This window comes from Rhinopithecus bieti, unplaced genomic scaffold, assembly GCF_001698545.2.
Source record: "Rhinopithecus bieti isolate Rb0 unplaced genomic scaffold, ASM169854v2 scaffold_64050, whole genome shotgun sequence".
In the NCBI taxonomy this organism is placed as follows: domain Eukaryota; kingdom Metazoa; phylum Chordata; class Mammalia; order Primates; family Cercopithecidae; genus Rhinopithecus; species Rhinopithecus bieti.
Genome location: NW_016824175.1, coordinates 269258 through 290258, shown reverse-complemented (window position 1 = coordinate 290258; position 21001 = coordinate 269258). Strand labels below are relative to the sequence as shown.

Below are 21001 nucleotides of genomic sequence, written 5' to 3'. Positions count from 1 at the left end.
ATTAGCACATTTTTCTTTTCATTTTTCTGGATGTATCATATTGTTGAATCATTGACATTGAACTCAAGGCCAGCAGCACTATAATTCATACCTGAACCAAAGCTCATCTAATACATACATATGTGTGGTGTTACAGTGTCTCTGTAAGGCACATCACAGCCTTCTTGCACTTAGGGACACTAGACTTCAGCATTACACTTGGGGGCCACCATAAACAGCAAAATCACAACAAAAAGCACAAAAAAGCGAAAAACCTGGCGTCATGGATCTCGAGACGGACGCCTGTTATTACAGTATGAGAACTGAAACAAGAAGGCAGAGCATGGTCGTGGGGGTCCCAGCTGGGAGTGTGTGCATGCTGGTGACTCAGTTTTCAGCTGCTCCATGCATTTCTGTGGTCATATGATGTCAGAACACCATAAGGATTGATTTTGGGATTACAAATAATTTTAGCAAGTAGGAACATTTGCAAATACGTAATCTGCAAATAATGAGAATCGATGTAGATAAAATAGCTACAGCTTTTCTATATGAGGATTTTATATCTTTTTAATAGATACAAAGATTTTAATAGATATAAAGATAAAAACATTTTCACATCTTTTAATATCTCATTTTATTAAAAAATCAATTTTGTACTGAAATTTCATGGCTACAAGTGAAATATAAGAAAATTTCTCTTATTTTGTCTCCCATCCAAGTACTAACCAGGCCCAATCCTGCTTAGCTTCCAAGATCAGATGAGATCAGGCGTGTTCAGGGTGATATGACCGTATTTTGTATTCTATTAGTTGGACAACTTTTTTTTCCATGTAATTTTATCTCTCTTTCCAACCTAGGCAGTAGTGGCTTAGTATATAATATGTTCTTGGTGTATATGACTTTAAAAGAAGAATCAGTGTTTGGCTTTTGGCTTTGGCTTTTTTCCCCCCCCCCCAAAGCATCTCATATGGTTAAAAGAAAGAGATTTTATGCTGAAAACGTACTTTTTTGGTATGTAGCTTTAAAATTTTACGTTGAGAAAAATGTATGCAAAATCTTGAAGGAAAAGATGGACAAATTTGACTACATACAATTTAAAAATGAAAAACCCTGTTGTTAACAAAGAAGGGAACTGTATTGGCAACATAGATGATAACCCAAAGGATAATATTCTTACGGTATATAAAGGATTTTTAGCTGGGTATGGTGGCCCACACCTGTAATCCCAGCACTTTGGGAGACCAAAGCAGGAGGATCTCTTGAGGCCAGGAGTTTGAGACTAGCCTGGGCAATATCGTGAGACCCCATCTCTACCAAAACAGCAACAACAATGAGAAACAGAAAAAGGCATTTTGAAGAATCATTGAGAAAATAGCAAACAATACAGTGGGAACACAAGTGGTGCTTTTCTAAAGAAGAGCTACAAACAAAAAAAAAAAGGTTTTGCTTGAAATGATGTTTGGCTTCACTAGTAATTTTTTAAAAAGCAAATTAAGACATGGTATGATTTTGCACTTCTGGTTTTGGCCAAGATTAAACCGAGACCAAAATCTAAAAGATTAACTATTAGCCATAATATTTGTAATTTAAAAACTCACGCCCTTCTTCAGAGGGGAGCTTCCACCCTCTTTTACCGTAACCAAAGAGGTCCTCTTTGGGGGCCTGGCTGTCATCATGGTGATGTATTGACATTTTGGTGTACAAGAGACTTAAACCAGTTCTAAAAGGACAAGGGCATCCTTTGAGAAACCTATATACAGTTACTGGGCCATCTAGTGGCAAACCTTGAGGGAGGATATAGAAAACAACAAATTTCAAGCACAGGAGTGCAAAAGCCTGACCATTTAATTTACAGCAGGGATTTTTCAAGTCTGGTGGACTTTACCCTGCAGGGGCTATTTGGCTCTGTCTGGAGACAATTTTGATCATCATGCCTTGGAGGATACTATAGGCATCAACTGGGTAAAGGCCAGGGAGGCCACTGAATGTATGATGCACAGGATGGCCTCACAACCAGGAACCACTGGCCTCAAATGGCTCCAGGGTTGAGAGAACCTGCTGTAGAGAGAAGCAGCTCCTGTGCACCTGAGTCGATTTTTCTGTATTGTTGCATATGATGACCCTGGGGAGTTAGAAAACATGTTTGTTTATACTCTGTTTAAGCAGATATGGGCATTTCAAATATACGTTACAGTTGCAGTCACATCTTAAGAAATTTTTAATGCTTACGGAAATCACTTACTTGGAAAATTTATAGAATGTATCTTTAAATTAGGATAAATCAAACCTTACTGTATTTTGGTGTTTTACTTACACAAAGCACATAACTAAAACTTATGGATGGTAGATCCTTTTCCCTCTGTTCATGTGATTAATTTCTTAGCATAAATATGCTACATGCTTTAAAGTTCTAATCACAAAGGTATTATATACTTTATCTTAAAGGCCCTTATTAAGTAAAAACAAAACAAAATAACTAGTTCCCCGACCTTCAGATAACGGGAGAACCATCAATTTGGAAGTAAACTAGTGGAATATATTCACTTGAGAAGTAACATATTTGTGGAGTGGAGAATTTCAGATCGTTTGGTCTGAGTTCTCATACATATCCAGGTCATGATTCCAAATACTTATTTAATAAAAACACAGAAAAAGAGCTACGTTAAAAATACAAACAAAAAATACCTTTGTATTACTTACCTATTTTCAATCATCTAGGCACAGATCTCCTTACTGGTATTTGAGGACTGGCAGTATAGGCTCTCTTACATTCTTTGATATTTCTGATGGCAGACAAGAGGGTATTAGAGTCAAGTTTGTTTTTTTAACTGAATTTTACAGTTAACACTTGTTATTTTTATTGTTAAATTACTGTGTACCATAGTGAACTTTTGATGCCTAGGACTTGGCAATTTCAGGAAAATAATTTAGATTTAAAATATGATAAAATGTTAAATTGTACCATAAAAGGTTTATATTATTCTCTCTAGTATATTTGAAAATTTCCATAATGGCTTTTTTTATTTTTGTTTTTGGAGACAGAGTCTTGCTCTGTCGCCCAGGCTGGAATGCAGTGGTGCAATCTCGGCTCACTGCAACCTCCGCCTCCCAGATTCAAGCAGTTCTCCTGCCTCAGCCTCCCAAGTAGCTGGGATTATAGGTGCATGCCACCACACTTGGCTAATTTTTGTATTTTTTGTAGAGACAGGTTGTCACCATGTTGTCCAGGCTGGTCTCAAACCCCTGACCTCAAGTGATCCACCTGCCTCAGCCTCCCAAAGTGCTAGGATGACAGGCATGAGCCTTTGTGCCTGGCATAATAACTATTTTTAAAAGTTAATAATTAACAGTAATGAAAATGAAAGCACACATAAGCCACTTTCCTAGAGGGTGGGGGAGGCCTCAAGGAAAGGAAGGGCAGAAATCAGGAATCCTGGTTTGGAAATTCTTTATGATTCTTTGTAAGTTCACAATTTTAATAGACGCTATAAAAATAGTCCTCTGCTGGCTTGAACAAAGTAACAGGTAAATTGGCTCCAGTGACTTTTAAAAAAAGTATACAAATCAGTGATTTCTAGTGTATTTACAAGGTATTGTAGCCATTACCACCGTCTAATTCCAGAGCATTTTCACCACTCCAAAAAGAAACCCCAGACCCAATAGCAGTCATTTCCCATTTTCTTTCACCACATCCCCTGGCACCTACCAGTCGTTCTGTGGATTTGTCTGTTCCGGATGTTTCATATAAACACGAAGCATATAATATGTGGCCTTTTGTTTCTGGCTTCTTTCACTTAGCAGAATGTTTTCAAGGTTCATCCATGTTGTAGCATGTGTCAGTATCTTACTCCTTTTTCTAGCCAAATAACATTTCATTGTATGAATAATATTCCATTGGGTATAACACATTTTGTTTCATTTTGTTTATCCATTTATCAGTTGATGGACATTTGGGTTTTTTCCACTTTTAGGCTAATATCAGTAATACTGCTGTGAATGTACATGTACATGTTTTTTGTTTGGACGTATGTTTTCAGTTCTTTTGTGTATATGTGTAGGAGTGGAATTGCTAGGTCATTTGGGAACTCCATATTTTCTTTTTGAGGAACTGCCATACTGTTTTTGAAAGCAGCTGCACCATTTTACATTACCACCAGCAATGTATGAGAACACTGGTTTCTATTATTCTGTTATTCCTTTTCTTCTTCTTCTTCTTTTTTTTTTTTTTTTTTTTTTTTTTTTTGAGACAAGGTCTTGCTGTGTCACCCAGGTTGGAGTACAGTGGTGAGATCTTGGCTCACTGCAGCCTTAGTTCCTGGGTTCAAGTGATCCTCTGACTTCAGCCTCCTGAGTAGCTGGAACTATAGGTGTTTGCCACCATGCCCAGCTAATTTTTGTTTTTTTGTAGAGACAGGGTTTCACCATGTTGGCCAGGCTGGTCCTGAACTCCTGGGCTCAATTCATCTGCCCTCTTCGGCCTCCTAAAGTGCTGGCATTACAGGCATGAGCCACCGCACCCAGCCTATTGTATGGTTTCTTGATTGAAGCCATCCTTATGGTTATGAACTGGCATCTCATTGTGATTTTGATTTGCATTTCTCTAATGACTAATGTTAAGCATCTTTTTATGTACTTACTGGCCATTTATGTATCTTTTTTGGAGAAACATCTGTTCAGATCCTTTATCCATGTTTTACTTGGGTTATTTGTATTTCTGTTGTTGTAATAATTTTTGTATATTCTGAATAGAACCTCTTTATCAAATATATGATTTGCAGGTTTTAAAATTTTTTTAAATTTTTTTACATTATATGGTTGTCTTTTCACTTAATGGTGTTCTTTGAAACACAGAACTTTTTAATGTTGATGAAGTCCACTTTATTTTTTCTTTAGTTGCATTTTGACATGATCCCTCTTATTTTTTTTTCAATAGGTGATTGTACTCCACTGTATGGATGCCCCATACCGTGTTCAACCAGTTCCTTATTGATTTACTATTACAGAAAGGGCTGTGATAAATGATTTTATATATACGTCATTTTGTGATTTTTGCCAGTGAGATTGGTGGGTCAAAGAGTAAATGCATATGTAACTTTGGTGATTATTGCCATATTCCCCTCTATAAAGACTGTGACGTTTTGTGTTCCCACCAGTAGTGTATGAGCATGCCTACTTCCCTGCAGCCTGTAAAGCAGAGTACATTGCCAGGCTTTTAGAGTTTTGCTAGTCTAATATGTAGAAATGATATATTAAATGTAATCTAAAAATTGCTCTTCTCTAATAATGAGATAAATTAAGCATCTTTCGATAAATGTATAGGCCTTTTGCATTACTTTTTATGTTTTCTGTTTATCCGTATCTTGTGCTCATTTTTTTTCTATTGGATTTTGGGGTGTATTCCAAAATTTTAGAGGTTCTTTACATATTAGAGATATTAGCCCTGAATTTATAAGTTGCAAATATTTCTTACACTTTTGCCTATTCAATTTGTCACTTGTATTTTTACTTTGTGTGTGGTGTATTTGGGATGTGCAAAGGGTTTAATTTTGCTTGTTTTTGGGTTTTGTGTTTGTTTGCTTGTTTCTACTCTTTGGTTTTAAAGGAATTTACTCATATTTCCATCTAATACTTGATAGTTTTGATTTTCTGACTTTTGATTGTATTTTTCATTCATTCTTTTGAGTTTTCTGAATATATAGTCACATCATTGGTGCCATCTGCAAATAGAAGATGTTTTACCTTTTTCCAGTTCTGATTCCTCTGATTGCCTTCTCATGTGATTGCATTGGTAAATACCCCCAAAGCAGTATTTAATAAGAAGGGATATAGTGAGGATCCTTAACTGTTTCTTTATTTTAACACAAAATCTTCTAATGTTTCTCCATTAAGTAAGATGATAGCTTTGAAGCTAATATGTATACAAGCATACCTTGGATATACTGTGGGTTTGGTTCCAGACCATCACAACAAAGTGAGTATCACAACAAAGTGAGTTACACACATTTTTTGGCTTCCCAGTGTGGATAAAAGTTATGTTTACACTATACCATAGTCTGTTAAGTGTGCAACAATGGTATGTCTAACAAGACAAATGTACAGACCTTAATTAAAAAATACTTTATTGCTAAAAATGCTAACAATCATCTGAGCCTTCAGGGAATTGTGGTCTTTTTGCTGGTGGAGGGTCTTGCCTTGATGTTGGTGGCTGCTGGCTGATTAGGGTGGTGGCTGCTGGAGGTTGGGATGTCTGTGGCAGTTCCTTAAAATAAGGACAGCAATGAAGTTTGCCCCATCGATTGGCTCTTTCTTTCATGAAAGATTTCTCTGTCTTTGTAACGCTGTTTGATAGCATTTACCTACGGTGGAACCTCTTTCAAAATTGGAGTCACTGCTCTCCAACCCTGCTGCTGCTTTATCAACTAAGTTTATGGAATATTCTGAAACCTTTGTTGTCATTTCAGCAATGTTCACAACATCTTCATCAGGATTAGGTTCCATCTCAAGGAACTATTTTCTTTGCTTATCGGTAAGAAGCAACTCCTCATTCATTAAAGTTTTTCCTGAGATTATAGCAATTCAGTTACATCTTCAGGCTCGACTTCTAATTCTAGGTCTCTTCCCATTTCCACTACATCTGGAGTTAACATGCCCAGATCCATCAGAGGAATCACCGTATCAGCTTTAGGTTTAGGAAACGTATTCTTTAATAAGACTTGGAAGTTGAAATTACTTAATTACTTTTTTTTTTGAGACTGGGTTGTGCTCTGTCACCTGGGCTGGAGTGCAGTGGCACAAACAGGGCTCCCTGCAGCCTTGAACTCCTAAGCTCAAGTGATCCTCCTGCCTCAGCCTCCCAAAGTGCTGGGATTACAGGTGTGAGCCACTGTGCCCAGCTGAAATTCTTCTTGATCAGTGGGCTGCAGAAGGGAGGTCGTGTTAACCACATGGAAATAACACTCATCTCCCTGTACATCTCCATCAGAGCTCTTGGGTGACCAGGTAGATTGCCAGTGAGCAGTAATATTTTGAAAGGAATCTATTCTTCTGAGCAGTGGGATTAAAATATTCTGTAAACCATTCTGTAAACAGACATGCTGTCATCTAGGCTTTGTTGCTGCATCTACACAACATGGGCAGAGTAGATGTAGCATAATTCTTAAGGGCCCTAGGATTTTCAGAATGTAAATTAGCATTGGCTTCAAGTTAACGTCGCCAGCTGCAGTAACAGTCAGCCTGTCCTTTAAGGATTTGAGCCCAGGCATCATCACCTCTCCAGCTGTGAAAGTCCTAGATGGCATTTCTTCCAATGGGAGACGACTTTGTCTTCATTGGAAATCTGTTGTTTCGTGTGGCCACCTTAATCAGTCATCTTAGCTAGGTCTTCCGGATGACTTGCTGTTTCCTCCTGTACTCTTATGAGGCAGCTTCTTTCCTCATGAATGACCTTATGAATCTATCTCTGCTAACTTCACACTTCTCTTCTGCAGCTTCCTCACCTCTCGCAGCCTTCATAGAACCGAAGAGAGTTAGGTCCTTGTTCTGGATTCAGTTTTGGCTTAAGGGAATATTGTGGCTGATCTGGTGTTCTATTCAGACCCCTAAAATATTTTCCAAAGCAGCAATAAGGCTGTTTTGCCTTCTTATCATTCATGTGTTCACTGAAAGAGCGCTTTTGATTTCCTTCAAGAACTTTTCCTTTACATTCGCAGCTGGGATAGCTATTTGGCTTAAGAGGCTCAGCTTTCAGCCTGTCTTGGCTTTTGACATGCCTTGCACACTAAGCTTAATCATTTTTAGTTTTTGACATAAAGTGAGAGAGATGTGACTCTTCGTTCACTTGAACACTGTGAGGCAATTGTAGGGCTATTAATCTACCTGATTTCATTATTGTGTCTCAAGCAGGCCCGAGCAGAGGGAGAAAGATGGGAGAAGGAGCAGTTGGTGGGGTAGTCAGAACACACACGTTTAGTAGGTTCACTGTCTTACATAGGTGTAGTTTGTGGTACCCAAAATAATTAGTGACAGCAAAGATCACTGATCACAGATCACCATAACACATACAATAACAATAATGGAAAAGTCTGAAATATTGTGACACTTAACAAAATGTTATCCAGAGACATGAACTGGGCACACGCTGTCGGATAAAGGGCAGTAGACTTGCTTGACTCAGGGTTGCCACATCAGATTTTTTTTTTTTTTTTTGAAAAAAAGAAGCAATACTTGAGCACGATAAAGCAACTTGTAAACCAATGAGGTTTGCCTGTGTGTTAAAGTGTTATCCCTCAGTTCTTCGTTTTTGAGGGTTTTTTATATGAATGAATGTTGAATTTTGTCAAGTGCTTTTTCAGTATCTCTAGAGGTGATCATATTCTTCTTAGTTCTTCTGATATCATTTATTATATTAATGTATTTCCTAATATTGAACCATCATTGCATTCCTGTAATGATACATTAAAAACAGTATTTTGATTCTGTTTACCAAAATTTAAGATTTTTGCATGGATATTAATACATTTGTTTGTAGCATAAATTTATATGTTTATTGGTATATGTATGTGTTGAGTCCAAGGCAATTGCTCCGTTTCATGTTTGTTCCCTGGAGCCCCTTTTCTAAGCCTGTCCTGCGCTTGTTCTGACAGTGACTGGACTTTTTTACAGGTCTGCTGTAAAGCTCTTGGTTTGGGAATTCTCATTCCATCCCTTCTTCCTGTGTTGAGTCCTGTTTCCCGGACAAGGCAAGATTGCAGGTTTTTCTTTCTCCTGATTTATTTATTCATATTCGTAGCTTCCTGAGATAAAGTGCATACATTTTTTGAATATCTACGTGACTGAAATGTCTTTAGTTGGCCTTCACTCATTGATCATTTAGAGGGATTAGACATTTAGGTTAAAAATAATTTTTCTGAAGAATTTAGAAGGCATTCATCTATCATTTTCTAGCTTCCATGTTGATACCAAGAAATGTGATAACATTTTGTTTTATGACCTCTCCCCATCACCCATCACTACCTGGGAAGCAACTCTCAGTGTTTTGATATTCTAAGCTGACGTGCTTTGGCCTTCCTTCCATTCATATGTTGGACAGTTGATGGGCCCTTTCTGTTTGCAAATGGCTGTTTTCCAGTGCTAGGAAATCTTCTTGAATAATTTTTTCCTTCCATTTTATTATTCAGATATTATATCATGTATTTTTCTTGTCTCCTATTGTGCATTCCTTATTTTTTTGTTCTACTTTTTGGAAGATTGCCTCAAGTTTATTTTCTAACCCTTTAACTGAATTTGTTATTCCTCATATTTTAAATTTTCCTGAATATTCCTACTTACAGTATGCTATTTATGGTTTATAGATAAAATTCTATTTCCAACTCTTTCATATTAATTACATATATTTAAATAATCTTTACTATTTCTGCATTTTCTGTTTTGAATTCCTCCTTCTCCCCCAACCCTTACCCTCTTCTGTTTGTCTGATGTGGCCTCTTTCTTTATTGAGAAGCTAGTCTCAAATGCCTGGTTATCTGTGGCTGGCTGTCCACATTTAAGGGTGAGACACTAGAAAGCTGGTGTAAACAGTTATCTTGGACTCAACACATACCTGTACCTATTCTGTGTGAGTTGGCTTTACTGTTGGGATGTCAGGTGGCCAGGTGGCTTTTTCTTTAGATACCTTCAAATGTCAGTGTCTAAAGAGTCTTTTCTCTGGGAACATTTAATTTCTCCAGAAAGGTATTGTTTGGTTTCTTGCCTGAGCCTGAGATCTGGAATTTGGCTGTAGAAAGGGAATGCCAACTATTTTTGATTGATTATGTAGCGTTTTGCTTAACACCGTGTTCCCCTCACACCCTACTCCAGCTTAAAATCCCTTCAGTTGCTGTGTATTGCTGTCATATTGCAATCTAAGCTACTTATTGTCAGCTTTACATTCTGCATGATTTAATCTCAGTATAGCTCTCTTCTGCTTTTCATAGTTCTGTTTACCACATTCCACTGTCCTTTCTGCTTCAAACATACTGAGTTCTTTCTCACTTAACGGCTTTGCATGTGCTTCCCCTTTGCAAGGCTAGCTCTCTTTCACTATTTAAGTCTTTCCTCATGTATAATCTCCTTGACTTTCTAGGATAGGCAGGGTTGGTTAGGTTATGCTGTGATACCAAGCGACCTCAAAATCTCAGTAGTTTAAAACAGTGATTGTTGCTCATAATACATGTCCATCACAGATGAGCTGGGAGTTCTGCTGTCATTTGTCCTCATTCTAGTATGTAGGCTGACAGAGCAGCCACCAGTTTGGGATTGCCATTACCCATGGTATAAAGAAAAAGAAAGCATAGCAAGTCATAGTGAGCTTTCTTACATCATCCGTTGTACAAGTGGTGTAAATCCCTTTTACTCAGATTCTGTTTGTCAAATCCACACGTGGCCTCGCCTAATTTCAGTGTGGTGGGGAAGTGCATTGTCCTAATTAACAGTGCATTTTGATTTAACTAGAAATTGGAGTATGACTTTCTCAAGAAGAAAAAAGGAAGGATAGTGTATGTGTGCTGGGGAGGTATGTGTGAAAGAGATTAATTGACTTAAGTAGGAAGATAATTACATAAGGGTAGGGTTTGTAAATACAGAGGTAAGACCCAAAAAAGAAAACTAAAATAGTTTACAGTGATTGCCTTAGGGTGGCAGGAAGAGGGGTAGGGGTTTGGGACTATTTGATTTTGAAAATCATATATATATAGTGTTTTAATTAAAATGACAATAAAATTTAAATAATCCTAGACCATGTGACCTCTCATCTGTCTCTTTCCGGCTACTTTTCCATCTACCACCTTTACTTTTTTCAGTCATTCTTCTGGAAGGAGTTCTCTATTTCAGTTTCTTCACCTGCCACTTCTTAACCCACTCCAATCCGGTTGGGGTGCTATTATTTCACTAAGACAGCTCTTGCTGAAGTCATCAGTGACCAACATATTGCTAAATCTAGTGGATATTTTCAGTTCTTTCTGCTTTTTGACATCCTAGCATTATTCTGTACTTTCTGAAATCTTGCCTTCACTGGACTGCTGTAAGACAACTCTCCTAGATTTGCTCTTAGTTCTTAGGGGCCTAGGTCGCTTTCTACCATATTCTCTCCTGGGGCAGTCTAATCTACATTGATGGTTTCAGTTACCATGCTTAGGCGCCTCACAGATCTTCAGAATATATTCTCAGCTCACTAGCTCTATCTCCACATACCTACTTAACATCTCCCTTTGATGTCTAAAAGACGCCTGAACTTAGTCTGCCTAAAACCAAACTCAGCACACACATACATATACCACTGCCTTCTGCAAACTTAGTCTCCGTCCCAGATTTCTTACCTCAGTTGAAAACACCCCAGTGTAACACCCTGTGTAAACCGGAAATCTAAGCATTATTCTTGACACTCATCTCTCCCTTATTCCCAGTCCAAAATTAAGTTGTGATATCTTTTCCTCATTCTACACCCTGTAGCCAGAGGTAACTTAAAAAACCCATTATTTTCCAAAGCTCCCATTGGTCTTGCATTCTTTTTGCAGCTTTTCCTCAATTACTACTCTCCTCTTCCTCATTTCAAAACTTACTCCAAAGCTACAGTAATCAAAACAATGTGGTATTGGAATAATATAGATATGTAGTCTAGTAATAATATAGATTTATAGTCTGGTGGAATAGAATTTAGAGTTCAGAAATAAACCCATACATCTATGGCTGTTGAGTTTTGACAAGGATGCTAAGTCCACTCAATTGGGAAAGAATAGTCTCATCAACAGATGGTGCCAAGATAACTTGATTTCCACATGTACAGAATGAAATTGGACCACCTACCTCACATCACATATAAAAATTAACTCCAGATGGGTCAGTAACCTAAATATAAAAGCCAGAACCCTAAAACTTTTCAAAGAAAACAGTTTAATCTTCATGACCTTTGATTTTGCAATGGATTCTTAGGTATGACACCAAAAGCATGAGCAACAGAAGAAAAAATAGTTAAGTTATATTTTATCAAAATTTGAAAGTTTTATGCATTAAAGGACCTTATCAAGAAAGTGTAAAGACAATCTACAGAAGGGAAGAATGTTTGCAAAGCTTGTATCTGTTAGTGGATTGGTATCTAGAATATTTTAAAAACACCTACAGCTCAACAGCAACAAAAAGCCCAATTAAAAATGGGCAAAGGACTTGAATAGACATTCCTCCAGACATATATACATATCCAATAAATACATGAAAAGGTGTTCAGTATCATTAGTCATTAGAAAAATTCAGGTCAAACCCACAATGAGGTAATTACATCTACTTAGATGGCTATGGTTTTTTTAAAGTGAAAAATGGGAAATAATAAGTGTTGGTAATAATGTGGAGAAATTGGAACACTCGTACATTGCTGTTGGGATTGTAAAATGGTGCAGCTGCTTGTGAAAAAGAGTTTACTAATTCCTCAAAAGGTTAAATGTAGAATTTGTTACATGATCTGGCAATTCCACTTCTGGGTATATGCTCCAAGGAATTGAAGGCAGACCCACGCAGATACTTGTATGCCAGTGTTCACTGCAGTCTCATTCACAGCATTTTTCAAAAGGTGGAAACCACCCAAGTGTCTATCAACAGATGAGCAGATAAACAAATTGTAATTTATCCATATGGTGGAATACTCTTCAGCCGTAAGAAGAAATAAAGTACTGGCACGTGCAACAAAATGATGAACCTAGAAAACACACTAATTGAAATAAGACAGACACAAAAGGACAAATACTGTATGATTCCACTCATGAAATATCTAGGCATATTAATAGATACAGAAGGTGGATTTGAGGATGCCAGGGGCTTGGAAGACCAGAGAATGGGAAATTATTACTTAATGGTCTGTAGTTTGGGGCGATAAAAAAGTTTTAGAAATAGGTAATGGTGATGGTTGCAAAACACTGGGAATGTACGGTGGTGATTAATGCTGCCAGATTGTGTACTCAAAAATGTTTAAGATGGCAAATCCTATATTAATACATATTTTGCTACAGTTTTAAAATAATGTAATGTTCCAAAACCACTGAATTGTACACTTCACATGGGTGAATTGTATGTGAATTATACCTCAATAAAGCTTTTAAAAAATAAAAGGGTAACAATTTTGTCACCCACCATTTTGTTTTATAGACTGTTTTGTCAAACTGAAAAGTCCTGAAATATCCTTTTGCGTTTACTAGTATAACTAAAAAAGTAATTAAAACATTTTTTAAAAGGTGAATAAAGGGTTCATAATGACCTGTTTTGCTGTCAGGAACCTTGATCAATGTGTTGCATAGCAATATTTCCCCATTCTTAATCTAATGTACTTTGATCCAAACAAACAGAAAGCTACCAGGAGATCCATTCTGAGGGCTCTGTGTTGCCAGTTATCCATGTTCTGTGACTGCCACATGTGGAAAGTGTACAGCAGATTGATTGTCTGGGGGGCTCTTGGGGCAGTATTACTGATCTTTACTTAAGACCTGGTAGTTAACCATTTATTATTATAGACTAGATTTTTTTTCTCTTCCTATATTTTAAGTTTTTTTAATGTGGCAAAATACACATAACATAAAATTTATTATCTTTATCATTTTAAGGAGTACAGTTTAGTGTAGTTAAATGCATTTATAATGTGCAATTCTCACCATCATCCATCTCTGTGATTCTTTTTGTTTTGTGAAACTTAAACTCTATACCCATTAAACAATAACTCTTGATGCCCCCGGCAACCAACGACTAATTTTTTAATATCTCAGGTTTGGCTGGGGAGAGTATTGAATCAGTAAGTATTTACTTAACATCTACTTTATGGTAAAAGTTATTAGGGGCATGAAGAAGATTTAAAATATGGGATGCTTTAAAAAACTGACAATACCGCTGGGCAGACAGTACTATATATGTAATAATTATATAGGAATCAATGATAACATGGCATTTATTATAATTATACCTTGGATATATGTAGCTTATACATGCAAGTTATAATGAAAATTGTGGGGAACCAATAAAAGACCAAACACATTAAAAAAAACTAATGCTAGGCTTGATAAGAATTTAATATATAATGCCAGGCATGGTGGTATGTGTACCTGTGTCCCTCGGGAGGCTGAGGTAGGAGGGATTACTTGAGCGCAGGAGAATGGAGTCCAGCCTGGGCAACATGGTAAGAACCCGTCTCTTAAACGAAAGTTTAACGTATAATTAGGGAGGTGTCACATTTTGTTGGAGAAGAGAAAAACCCTTCAGTGCATCACACTAGCTCAGTGGTTGCTTCTTCAGGGAAACACTCTGTGTTTTCATTTAATGCCACATTCAAAAAGTAATTCCATGGTTTCCAGCCTGGCATGGAAGGAGCTGATAAGTAACCATGCTGTCCTAACTGCAAGTAAAGAGCTGAACAAGCAAAAATAATAATAATAAACAAAAAAGCTCTGTTGGATCCATCAGGGAAGTGAAGCCATGGGGCATACTGCTGCACCGAAAACTGGAGACAGACAGGTAGATACACAGAATCACAACTTACCAGAGCAGAAACCCACAGGCGGAAACCTCTGTGGGGACCAGTGCTGGAGGAGGAAAGGCGGAACTGTAGTTGATGAATCACTGGATGCACAGTATGGACAACTCTTGAGAGTCAGAAACTTCAGAGGGACCCAGTCATGGGGGACGGCTGCCACAGGTGTGAGTTTTTACCTCCAGGAGCTTGACCTCACAGTGAATATTGGAGAAAAATCTCCTTGTGCTTCTTGCAGCGGGAGGGGGAAAGGGATCATTTTGAAATATGTAAGAGCTTTCTGTTCTTAACAAAGCCTACCCTCAGAAGACAGGATTTTACCGAAGCCTAGCCTACCTGGGGGAAGGGAAATACCTAACTCTAGCCTACTGTAGCTTTCTACATGGGGAAAGGGAAATATACAACCTCAGCCCCCTCCAGTGATCCCGTTTCACGTAAGGGGGGAAACTGCAGCCCTGGTGAAGTTCAAAGTCCTGTGGCACAGGCTGTCTAAAGATTAAATCTAATCGTAGGGCTAAGAAGGCTTCCCTTGCCCACACCTTACACTATGTTATTAAAGGCCTATTTAGCAAGGTTCCTTTTACCCAGTACATCACGTTCACCTTTCAGCAAAAATTACAAGAGGTCTGCTAAAGCAAATCCAGCAGTGTAAAGAAACTGAACAAGCATTAGAACTAGAGTCAGATATGGCAGGAATGTTGGAATAATCAGACCACGGATTATTAAAAACTATGATTAAAATGCTAAGAGTTTTAATGCCAAAAAATAGGGAACAAGAATAAATGGACGATATAAGCATAGAGATAGAAATTCTAAGAAGGAACCAAAAAGAAGCACTAGAGATCAAAAACACTGTAACAAAACATAAAAAGCCTGTGGTGGGCTTATCAGCAGACTGGACGTGACAAAGGAGAGAATCTCTGAATGTGAGGATATGACAACTAGTAATGTTCAGAACTGAAAGCAGAGAGAGACAAGTCTGGGAAAAAACCAATTGAGAAAAGAATATTCAAGAACTACAGGAAAGCTACAAAAGATGTAACATATGTATAATGGGAATACCAGAAGGGAAGAAGGAGAGAAAGGGACAGAAGAAATGTTTGAGTCAAGAATGCTTGACAATTTCACCAGTATCAGACACACCAACCATAGATCCAGGAAGTTCAGAAAACACCAAGCAGGCTAAATGCCGAAAATATTATACCTAAGCATACCATATTCAAATGTCAGAAAATTAAACTTGAAAGAAGCCAGAGGAATAAACACTTTACCGATAGAGGAGCACAGTTAAGAATTACATCTGACTTTTTTTCAGAAACCATGCAAGCAGGAGGAGTTGGAATGAAATAAAGTGTTGAAAGAAAAAATCCCACCAACCTAGGATTCTGTATCCAGTAAAACTATATCTTTCATAAAAAGTAAAAATACAGACTTTCTCAGACGAAATTAAGGGAATTTGTTGCCTTGTAATGTTAAAAGAAGTTCTTCAGAAAGAAGGCAAATTATTTCAGTTAGAAACCTGGATGTAGATGAGGAAAGGAAGATCATTCAAGAAGGAATAAGGAAAGATAAAATAAATTTTTTTTCTTTCTACTAACATAATTTGTTCAAAACAATAATAGTAACTGTGTATTTGATTGTGTGTGTGTGCTTATGTGTAAGTAAAATGAATGACGGTTTATGTATAAGTGAAATGGCACAAGGGACTGGAGGGAAGAATTCAGAATATTTTGTTATTATAAGGTACTTGCACTGCCCATGAAACAGTATAATGTTATTCGAGAGTGGAGTTGGGTTAATTGTAATGTGTGTTGCAAACTCTGGGGAAACCACTACAAGTAGTAAAGCAAGAAGTATAATTCATGTGATAAGAAAGGAGAGAAAATTGAATTGCATAAAATGCTCAACTAAAACCACAAAAGGTAGGAAAAGTGTGTAAGACAGAAATAAGAGTAACAAAGTCAAACAATAGAACATAGTGACAAACATGGCAGACATTAATCTAATTATATTAATAATCACTTGAAATATGGCCTAAACACAGCCATTAAAAGACAGAGATGTGAGAGTGGATCAAAACACTCGACCCAACAATATCTTGACTGCCAGAAATGTACTTTAAATATACAGATTGAAGAGATAAAGAATATAGCATGGTAACACTAATGAAAAGAAAATCAGAATAGCTGTATCAGTTTCAGACAAAGGACTTCAGAGGCAGGGAAGTTATCAGGGATAAAGGTGGGCGGTATATAATGATAAAGGAGTCAATACTCTAAGAAGGCATAACAGTGCCTAATGTGTATGCACCTAACAACCGAGCATCAGAATATGTGAGGCAAAAACTGATAGAACTCCTAGGAGAAATAAATGAATCCACTACTATAGTTGGAGATATCAGTACCCCTCTAGCAAAAATAGACTGATCTAGCAGGCAGAAAGTTGGTAAGGACATAGTTGAACTCAAAAACACCAACTGGATATAATTGACATCTATAGATTACATTATTCAATAACAGCAAATCACACATTCTTTTGAAGGTCACACAGAACGTTCACCAAGATAGACCACATTCGATGCCATAAAACAGACCTTAATAAACTTAATAGAAATAATATATCTGCTGTCAGACCACAATGGAATGAAGAGTGAAATTAATAACAGAAAGATAGCTGGAAAATCCCCAAATATATTGAGATTAAATGCACACTTCTGAATAACAGGGCTCAAAGAATAAATCTTGAGGAACTTTTAAGTATTTGGAACTAAGTGAGAATAAAAATGGTTTATCAAAATCAGGTGATCTTACCAATAGATACGGAAAGAGGATTTGACAAAACCCAACATTCTTTCATAAAACCTCCCAAGAAACTAGGAATAAAAGGGAGCTTCCTTGACTTGTTAAAGAGTATCTACACAAACCCTACAACTAACATCATACTTAATGGTAAGGAACTTGAACCTTTTCCATTAAGATCAGGAACAAGGCAAGAATGTCCCCTCACCACTGCCTTTCAACGTCATATGGGAAGTCCTAGTTGTCTTACTCTATTCCTGCTGCTATAACAAAATACCACAGACTGGGTAATTTATAAATCACAGAAGTTTATTTCTCACAGTTCTGCATGCTGGGAAGTCCAGGATCAAAGCACTGGCAGATTCGTGTCTGGTAAGGGTTGCTCTGTTTCCAGGATGATACTTTATTGCTGTGTCCTCATATGGCAGAAGAGATGGAATGGCTAGGCAGGTCTCTGAAGCCGCTTTTTTAAGGGCGTTAATCCCATTCATGAGGGCAGAGCCCCCAGGGCCCAATCACCTCCCAACCTGTCCACATCTGAATGCCATCAATTGGGGTTTAATTTCCCACATAAATTTTGGATAAGCGAAAACATTCAAACTGTGGTACTAGCTAATGCAATAAGATAATAAACAGAAATAAGAAGCAAATAGATTGGGAAGGAAGAAATAAAACTGTCTTTGTTGGCAGATGACATCATTTATATAGCAAATCCAAAAGAATTAACAAAAAAAACTCCTGGAACTACTAAGTGGTTATAGCCAGGTTGCAAGATACAAGGGTAATATACAAAAATCCATCACTTTTCTATTTATCAGCAGTGAACAAGTGTAATGTGAAATTGAAAGCATATTATTTACATTAGTACCCCTGAAATGAAATGCTTAGGTAGATATCTAATAAATTGTGAACAAGATGTATATCAGGAAGACTGCAGAGCTTTGATAATAGATATAAAAGATTAAATAAATGATGCGATATTCCATGTTCATGGATAGGAAAACAATATTGTCAAGATGTCTGTTCTTCCCACTTTTATGTACAAATTCGTGTAGTCTCAAATCAGAATACCAGCAAGTTATTTCGTGGATATCAACAAACTGATTCTAAAGTTTATATGCAGAGACAAAATACCCAAAATAGTCATCGTAATATTGAAGGACAAAGTCTGAGGACTGATACTTCCTGACTTCGACTTACTGTAAACTTTAGTGACCAAGACAGTGTGGTATTGATGACAGGACAGACAAATGGATGGATGGAACAGAATAGACAACCCAGAAATACATAAATACAGTCAGTTCAACTTTTACCAAGGAGCAGAGGCAATACCTTGGAGCAAAAAGCCCTTGAGGAAATGGTGCTGGAACAAATGGACATCCACTTTCAAAAAAAAAAGAGAGAGAAAAAGTTAAGAATCATCTAGGCACAGACCTTACATCCTTCACAAAAATTAACTGAAAATGAATCAGGGACCTAAGAGTAAAATACAAAACTGTAAAACTCTTAGGCAATAGCATAGGAGGAGACCTAGATTACCTTTTGTGTGGTGATCATGTTTTAGGTACAACACTAAAGGCATGATCCATGAAGGAAAGAATTGATAAGCTGGACTTCCTTAAAATTTAATACTTTTGTTCTGTGGAAGATAATGTCAAGAAAGTGAGATGACAGGCCACAGACTGGGAGAAAATAATTGCAAAAGACATATCTAATAAAGGACCATCAAACAAAACATACAAAGAACATCTAACATTAAATAATAAGAAAATGAAAAACATGTTCTAGAAATGGGCAGAAGGGCAAAGGTGGGAGGATCACTTGAGGCCCAGAGTTGGAGACCAACCTGGGCAACGTAGAGTAATCCTGCCTCTCCAAAACATTAAAAAATAAGAAATGAGCAGGGCATGGTGGTGCATGCCTGTAGTCCTAGCTACTCTAGAGTCTAAGGCAGGAGAATCACTTGAGCCCAGGAATTTGAGGGTATAGTGAGCTATGACTGCACTGCAGACTGGGTGACAGAGTGAGACCCTCTTTCAAAAATATATATAAAAAAAAATTTTTTTTAGGGGCAGAAGACCTGGCTGGACATCTCACCAAAGAAATACGGATGACAAATAAACATATGAAAATACATTCAATCTCATATATCATTAGGAAATTTAAAAAACATCAATAAGGTATTACCACACACTTATTAGAATGGCCCAGATCCAAAAGACCGACAATCCCAAATGTTGATGAGGATGTGGAACAACAGAAGCGCTCAGGCATCGCTGGTGGAAGTGCAGAATGGTCCGGTCACTTGGGAAGACAGTTTGGCAGTTTCTTATACAACTGAACATTTTCCAACCGTACGAACCAGCAGTTACACTCCTTGGTATTTACCCAAATGAATGGAAAACTTATGTGCCCATAAAAACATGCACATGGATGTTTATAGCAGCTTTGTTTTCATTGCCAAAACTTAGAAGCAACCTGTCCTCAAGTAGATGAATGGATGAACTGTGTTATATGCAGCCAGTGGAATATTATTCAGTACTAAAAAGTAACAGTCTATCAAGCCATAAAAAGCTATGGAGGAAACTTAATGCGTATTACTAAGTGAAGGAAGCCAACCTGAAAAGGCAACATATTGTATGATTCCAACTCTGTGACATCCTGGAAAAGGCAACACTGTGGAGACAGTAAAAAGACCAGTGATTGCCAAGGGTTAAGGGAAGGAAGGGATGAATACGTGAAGCACAGACGATTTTTAAGTCAGTGAAATCTTTCTGTATGGGTACTATAGTGGCACATACTTGTCATTCATACATTCATCAAAACCCATGGAATGTACAACACCAAGAGTGAACCCTAATGTATACGGTGGACTTTGGGTCGTAATGATACGTCAATGTGGGTTTGTGGATTTTTAACAAATGTATTGCTTTGGTGTGGGCTGTTGATAATAGGGGAGGCTGTGCATGTGTGGGGCCAGGGAGGATATGGGAACTCTGTATTTTCCATTCAATTTTGCTGCAAACTTAAAATTGCTCTAAAAATAGTTTACTAATCATAATTTTAAAAAAGTAATTCTCTCCAGCACTTTGGGAGGCCTCGGTGGGCGGATCACCTGAGGTCAGGAATTCGAGACCCAGCCTGGCCAACATGGTGAAACCCCATCTCTACTAAAAATACAAAAATTCCCCAGGTGTGGTGGCACATGCCTGTAATCCTAGCTTAGCTACACGGGAATCTGAGGCAGGAGAATCACTTGAACCTGGGAGGTGGAGCCGAAATCACACCATTGCACTCCAGCCTGGGTGACAAGAGCGAAACTCCACCTCAAAACTAAAACTAAAATAAAAAACTACAAAATATAATTGCATATTTTTCTGATTTGAGTGTAGAGGGACTTCTGATCACAAAAGCAATGAAAAAGGAATACATAGCTAGATTTCAGTAAAATTTAATGTTTATTAAGAGGCAAAGAGGAAAGCATTTTATGGATGAACCTAATGTGAAAATTAATATATAAATGGGAAAATGGTATGAATAGACAATGAAAAATAATTTAAAAGTGCTAATAGACTTTGGGAAAAAGTAATAATATTTGATGCAAATATTTGAAAACATTTTATGCAATATACTGATAAAAAACCTGAACCTACCACCAGAAGTAAAAATCAGAACCTATTTGGTG

At 37.4% G+C, this 21001-nt stretch overlaps 1 long non-coding RNA gene across 2 annotated transcripts; it reads right to left on the bottom strand.

The window, feature by feature from the left end:
• Positions 1–1825: 1825 nt before the first annotated feature.
• On the bottom strand, positions 1826–20399 carry LOC108522069 (uncharacterized). Of its 2 annotated transcripts, none has more exons than XR_001883361.1 (3): positions 19504–20399; positions 2683–2765; positions 1826–2104 (listed from the first exon to the last, which is right to left on the bottom strand). It is a non-coding gene; the product is annotated as an uncharacterized LOC108522069 (long non-coding RNA). The 2 variants fall into 2 exon arrangements; XR_001883360.1 differs by lacking the exon at positions 19504–20399 and adding an exon at positions 14528–14725.
• Positions 20400–21001: the final 602 nt, after the last annotated feature.